Genomic DNA, 6773 nt, shown 5'->3' with positions numbered 1-6773 from the left:
ATAAGACGTAAGGAAACAAATCTTTCTTTAAGTCATGAAAAGTGTTTTATGATGTTTACTGAAGGGATTGTTTTAGGACATCATATTTCAGGAGATGGGATTAAGGTTGATAGATCTAAAGTTGCAGTCATCTCTAAGTTACCTGTTCCAAATTGCCAGAAAGATGTTAGAAGTTTTCTTGGGTTTACCGGATATTACAGAAGATTTATTGAAAACTTCACTAAGATAGCATCTCCTCTTTTCAAATTGCTTACCAAAGACTGTGAGTTCAAATGGGATCCTGAGTGTCAATCTGCCTTTGAAGCTTTAAAGACTAGAATATCTGAAGCACCCATCTTAAGGGGGCCAAATTGGAAACTCCCTTTCCACATTTCTACTGATGCTTCAGATACAGCCCTAGGAGCTGTTTTGGGACAAAAGGATTTGATCCCTTATGCCATTTATTACACAAGTAAGAATTTGACTCCCACTAAGTTAAATTATACTGTTACAGAAAAAGAGTTCTTAGCTGTGGTACATGCGATCAATAAGTTTAGACACTACATAACCGGCTATGAAACCGTTGTCCATACTGATCACTCTGCCATAAGATATTTAATGAACAAACCTGTTACCAATGGTAGAGTTACAAGATGGCTTTTACTCTTACAAGAATTCAACATTACTGTGTTAGATAGACCTGGAAAACAAAACACAGTAGCTGATTTCTTGTCTAGAATCCAAAACACTAATGAGGATTCTCCAGTAGAAGATAAGTTTCCAGATGAATACTTGTTTGCAGTAACTACCAAGACTCCTTGGTATGCAGATATGGCTAATTATCTAGTTACAGGGAAGCTTCCTCTACACTTATTTCCTAATGAAAAAAGGAAAATCATTCAGGAAAGTTCACATTATTCTTGGATTTCTAATGAATTGTTCAAAACAGGGCCAGATTGTATAATTAGAAGGTGTGTTCGGGAAGATGAAATGCCTGACATCCTTAAGGCATGTCATGATAAACCATGCGGCGGGCACTTTGCTGACAAGAGGACAGCCTATAAAATCCTTTCTCTAGGATATTATTGGCCTTCTCTCTTTAAAGATGCAAAGCAGTATGTTAGAAGGTGTGACAGCTGCCAAAGAGTTGGGAGACCAACTCCTTCAAATGAAATGCCACTACAACCTCAGGTATGCATCGAACCCTTTGAGAAATGGGCTCTAGATTTCGTTGGACCAATTAATCCACCATCAAAGCAAAAGAAGTATATACTGGTTTGTATTGATTATGTTACCAAGTGGGTAGAAGCCAAGGCATTGCCTTCTGCCACTGAAAATTCAGTTGTTCAATTTCTTTTTGAGGATATTTTCACTCGTTTTGGTGTCCCAAGGGAAATTGTAATAGATCAGGGCAGCCAATTTACATCTAAATTGATGGAGAAGCTGATGGAGGAATATAAGATCAAGCACAGAACATCTACTCCCTACCATCCACAATCCAATGGCCAAGTGGAATCTACCAATAAAGTTCTTGAAGGCATTATCACCAAGACTGTTCATCTTCATAGAAGAGATTGGGCGGAAAGGCTTCCTGCAGCCTTATGGGCCTATCGAACCACATGGAGGAACACAACAGGACATTCTCCCTATGAACTTGTTTATGGGAAGGAAGTCCTGCTTCCCATTGAGTTCCAAATCAAGACCTTCAAGATGGCAGTCCAATTGGGAATGAGCCTCTCAGAAGCCCAAAAACACAGAATGGACCAGCTAAATGAGCTAGATGAAATAAGACAAGATGCAATTCTAAGGACCGATCTAGTTCAGCACCAAAGATCTAAATGGCATGATCGTCATATCAAAGAAAGAAAGTTTCAGAAAGGAGATTGGGCTCTATTGTTTGATTCAAAGTTTAAGGACTTCAAAGGAAAATTTCAATCTCATTGTCTTGGGCCATATGAGGTTGATGAAGTATTTAGTAATGGAGCAGTTAGAGTGAAAACTATTGATGAATTTCATACTCCTCTTATTGTGAATGGCCATAGATTGAAAGTCTACCAGAGGCCACTCTCAAAAGAGGAATTTGTCAAGTTGTTTAAAGAAGATTCTGCAATCAGGTTGGTGGAGAAGGATTCTTCTCCTCCATCAGCCTAATCTTTGGTTTTTGAAAAAAAAAATAAAATAAAATAAAATAAAATAAAAGAAAAAAAAAAAAAGGAAAAAAAGGAAAAAAAAATAAGTGTATAAGCCTGAAAACCAATCTCCGATTGGCAGTCTTATGCAGAAAACCTGAGGTGAAAATCAGGGTCACCTGACACCTCATGTTTTCCAAAAATAAAAATAAAAAATCTCTCTCTCTTCCATCTCATTTCGCCATTTCATCCACTTCATTCACCATCTTATCCATTCAACCACTCTCACTCCACCTCATTTATTTTCATTCATCCATCCATTCCATTCCATTCCATCAATAAAGTCATTGTCAGATTTATTTTTACACAACTAAAGTTGTTTTGTCCAGTCAGAAGGGTATTTCTGCAGTTTCTGCAGCTGAGGAGCAATTCCGCAGCCAATATCCCAATTCCGCAGCCAATACACTTTCTGTACCTGCATAAAAAAACACAGTCTGTTTAAAGAAGGAATCTGCAGTCCAAAGGTCATCAACAAAAATTAAAAGGTCATGTAGCAGCAACAAACAATAAAAGGGTAATGTCAGATCAGCAAAAGGAATCAAAACGCAGACACCTAAGGTATGATCTAATCTCTAAACCTATGGTTATAACATTTTGCATAGTTTACGGGTTGTGTTTTTTGCCATTCAATGTAATGATTGCCAATCCTCTCCATTACTCGACCAAAATCCCTGTATCTCTCAGCCTTAACGGCCACCATTCATCATGATTTAAAAGCCCATACACGGCTGCGTTTCCATTCAAATTTTCGTACCTAAGTGACGTAGACAATTGTACTACGGCTCTCTGCGTTATGATTCCGCAGCCAAATGTACACTCATGACCGAAGTTGAAGGACTTAACCGTTTCTTCCCATCATTCATAACCCTCCTACGCATGTATTATCTCATTCACGCAGTTGTTTCACTTCCGCATTTTCCTTGCTTTCCACTGCTTTGCCTTATTCACCACTTTGTCATCGTAACCATACTCTGTTTCGTTTATCTCCTCTGCTAAACTTTGACCACTGTTGTGAATGTATTATGGTTGTTGTGTTGAAGCCGTAAGTCTACTGTGTGGAAACCACTGTTGAAGCCGTAAAGCTGTTGAGTTAAAGCCACTGTTGAAACCGTATAACCCTTCCTCAAGAGTATTAAAACAGAGCCAGAGAATCGATGGGTAAACTTCTGAGGGCAGAGCCAGAGGGCTCCAAATTTCTGGAAGGATATCCCCAAGTCAAAGACCCTTTGCAAAAGGCAAATTGGCTCCAGTGCATTCAAAAATTCAAGGGTTATCATAAAGAGGTCACAAAGACTCTTGCACGTTCTTTCAAAGAGAAAGACAACCAAGTGGAGATAAGAGATCTGAAATTCACAGTCACCGAGAGCAGTTTGGCATAGGCCACTTAACTACCACAAACTGGAGAGAGATGGTTCAAAAACCGATCAGTACAAGACCAGCAATGGAAGCAAATTCTGAAGAATCCAGGTATGGACACTAGCATCTTTACAAAAGGAATCCCTGTTAATCTTGTCAAAGAAGAATGGACAGCTCTGCTTCTACTAGTACAAAAATTCTTTACATGTGAGGGAAGGTTTGGAGTTCTATATGTTTATCATGCCAAAATTATGATGCATTTCTTAGGAGAGCATGACATTAACCTTCCATACTTTTTACTCTCAAGCCTTAGAAAAATGTGCTCAATAGTCCAAAGAAATCCAAGAAACATTGAGCCACATTTATACCATCATGGGCTTGTCAAAATACTAGTTGAAGAACAATTAAAGGCCAAAAGGGATACCTGGGAAAGATTCCTTGTGAGAAACCACTTTGAAGAGGCAGGAGAAGCCTCAGTGCCTAGAAAGAGTAGAAGAAAAAGAGAAGAGGTTACCCCTGAAACTGCTGTCCAAGAAGAAACTGTCCAGGACCTTATTGAAGAAGAAAATGTTGTCCATCATTCTGAACATGAAATTTACCCTGAACTTGCTGTAGACATTGATCAAACAGCCCAAGGAATCATTACAGAGACCCTGCAAGAAATTGTACAAGAAGCTGCTCAAAAGAAAAAGGAGAGTAGGAAGAAACAAAAGAAAGATAAAGGAAAAGCCATAGCCCAAGAATCCTACCTTACTCCTGAGAATTCTAGTGAAGAGGACACTCAGCCTTTGGCACATAGGTTGGCCCAACTTCATGAGGCTGCCCTTTCCAAGAAGATGCAAAAACAAAAACAGAAGCAACAAAAAGAAAAACAGAGCATCACCACCGTGAGAAGGAGCAGCACGTTACAAAGCAAAATGGGGAACAAAGAGTCATTCTTTATTGACTTGAGCACACCTACAAAGGTTGCTACAAGACTTGACTTTGAGAAAATCTCTCCACATGTTGAGCAGGTTGAGACTAGCCCTCCCCGTGAGGAAAGTCCTTTTGAGCATGAGCCTGAATTTGAACATGAACCTGAATTTGAGCATGAGCCTAGTCCAAAGAGGTCACCAGAGATTGACCCAGACCAGCAAAGAGTATACAACCACTTGGAAACATTAGAACAAGCTGTTGCTGGTCCAAGCACTGTTCTACCTCTTGAACAGCAAGTTCAATCACTGAAGCAAGAAGTATTTGAGCTAGAGGTACTAAATCACCACATCAAACAAGAAAATGAAAGACTGAAGGAACAGAGAAATGTGGACAAGATGGTCCAAGATAATACCATGCTTCATATGGGCCTTTGGAAAAAGGAAAACAAAAAGCTGAAGAAGAAATGCAGGAAGTTAAACAGAGCTTTGATCAATTTAAAATTCAGATGTTTGATGAAAAGACCAAGAGTCAATGTGGCCACACAGAGGAAAAAGAGAAGACTAGATGTCTTAGTAGAGGCATCTCAGCAGGTGGATTGAACAATGTTTTCGTTGCATGAGGACATGGAACACCCTCGTAGTGGGGGTATGTTGAGCCTCTAACTTGCACTTGATTATCCATCATTACCTACAACTTTTCTTCACTTATCCCTCTCTTTTGCTCTATTTTCCGCCCAGATCATTACATTTGATGTCTCTAAGCATAATTAGTTAACTTTGCTTATGTTTTATTGTTGGTTTAGATTTTTGACATATAAACAGAGTTTCCGCAGCTGTTCAACGATTCCGCAGCTGTTCAGCAATTCCGCAGCTGTTCAAAGATTCCACGGCCTTTTTGTTGTTTGATATGCTCCACGTGTCCTCTCAAGGAACGAGCCACATGGGCATGTTGGGTTGGATGTACACATGGATTGTATGCTATTGGTTGAGCCAAACCAGTCACGTATGCCCTTGGTCAACGCAGGTATTCCCTCGGTCAAACGGTCAAGTTCTGAATGGTGGCACGGGAGCCGTGAGCAGTTGGGACACAGAACTGTAGCTGGCACCTCTTCCATGCCACGAGGACAGCTAAAGACAGGATCCAAGCATAGATTTGTCTCCCATGATGACCGTTTCCCTTAAAAGTGCACGGATTTACCTACGTGTTTGCTGCACAAGCTAGTTAGCTATGACTGCGTGTTGCTGCGTAGTTAATAGGGTAGGCTGTAGTTGCTTAGTTCACGCAGAGAGTAGTTGCCTCTGTGCTTATAAATAAGCGTGTGCCAACGCTTGTAGATTAGCTTTTGGATTATTGTAATTGTTGCGCTGATTTTGTATAAAAACTCTGTTTTAAGAAGGTTGTTCCTACAACACTTTTCACTGTATTTTTGACATGCTGTTTTTATAAAAGAAGACTGTTTTGTTCACCTTTTCCTAGTTGATCTTCTAAGTTGGTTGCGTGGATGGAGGGACCCCATCTATGATAGCCCGTGTACATAGTGTTTGGTTTCATTTTCATGCTTTCAGCAATCTTTATTTCTTTTATCATGTATAATAGTGTACCATTTGATCTTATGTCATTTCATTTCCAGCTTTTATTTTAAACTGATCAGTATTGTTCTTTTGCAGGTTTTCAACCCGGGATTGTTTTTGTCTTTGTGTATTTGCTTTATATCTGATGGTATTTTCAATTGACAGATTCAAAGTTGCTGCCTTTACTTTATTTTCATAGCTGATTTCTAGTTTAGTTTCTCAAAGTTGTCTGCTAACATATTGATGGTCTCTTTATCATAAATTGTTCATCTTTTAGAGATCAGAATACTAATAAATTACAGCTGGCTTTGAGTAATTTTTAGACTAATCTTTAACTACTTTCTAATCATTCTTTACATAGTACCATATGTTGGAAGCAGAGAGTTAGGAAGAGCTGAACATTATAACTAGTCTTTAAAGTAGATTTTCTCATTTTTTGATCACTTTTTAAACTCATCTCTAACTACTTCCTAGTCGTGTTTTACATAGTACCATATGTTGGAAGCAGAGAGTTAGGGAGAGATAAACATTATCATTGGTTTTTAAAGTGGTTTTCTTATCTTTTTATTTGCAGCAGCATGAATGGTGTCTAGTGCCATTAGAAAGTGGTTCTTTGCTTTCAGTTCATTTCAAGTTATTTATTTCTTTCAAGCTTTTTTCCTTTACAGTTTAGAAGGTAGTTAGAAATCACCTGTAACACACACTCACTCATCACATTACACACTCACTCACTCATCTGTCTATAAAATCTCCATTCCATCTT

This window comes from Pinus tabuliformis, chromosome J (assembly GCF_031772625.1).
Source record: "Pinus tabuliformis cultivar Carrire ecotype Pingquan chromosome J, CPIR1, whole genome shotgun sequence".
Lineage (NCBI taxonomy): Eukaryota > Viridiplantae > Streptophyta > Pinopsida > Pinales > Pinaceae > Pinus > Pinus tabuliformis.
Note: the sequence above shows the minus strand (reverse complement) of the source record.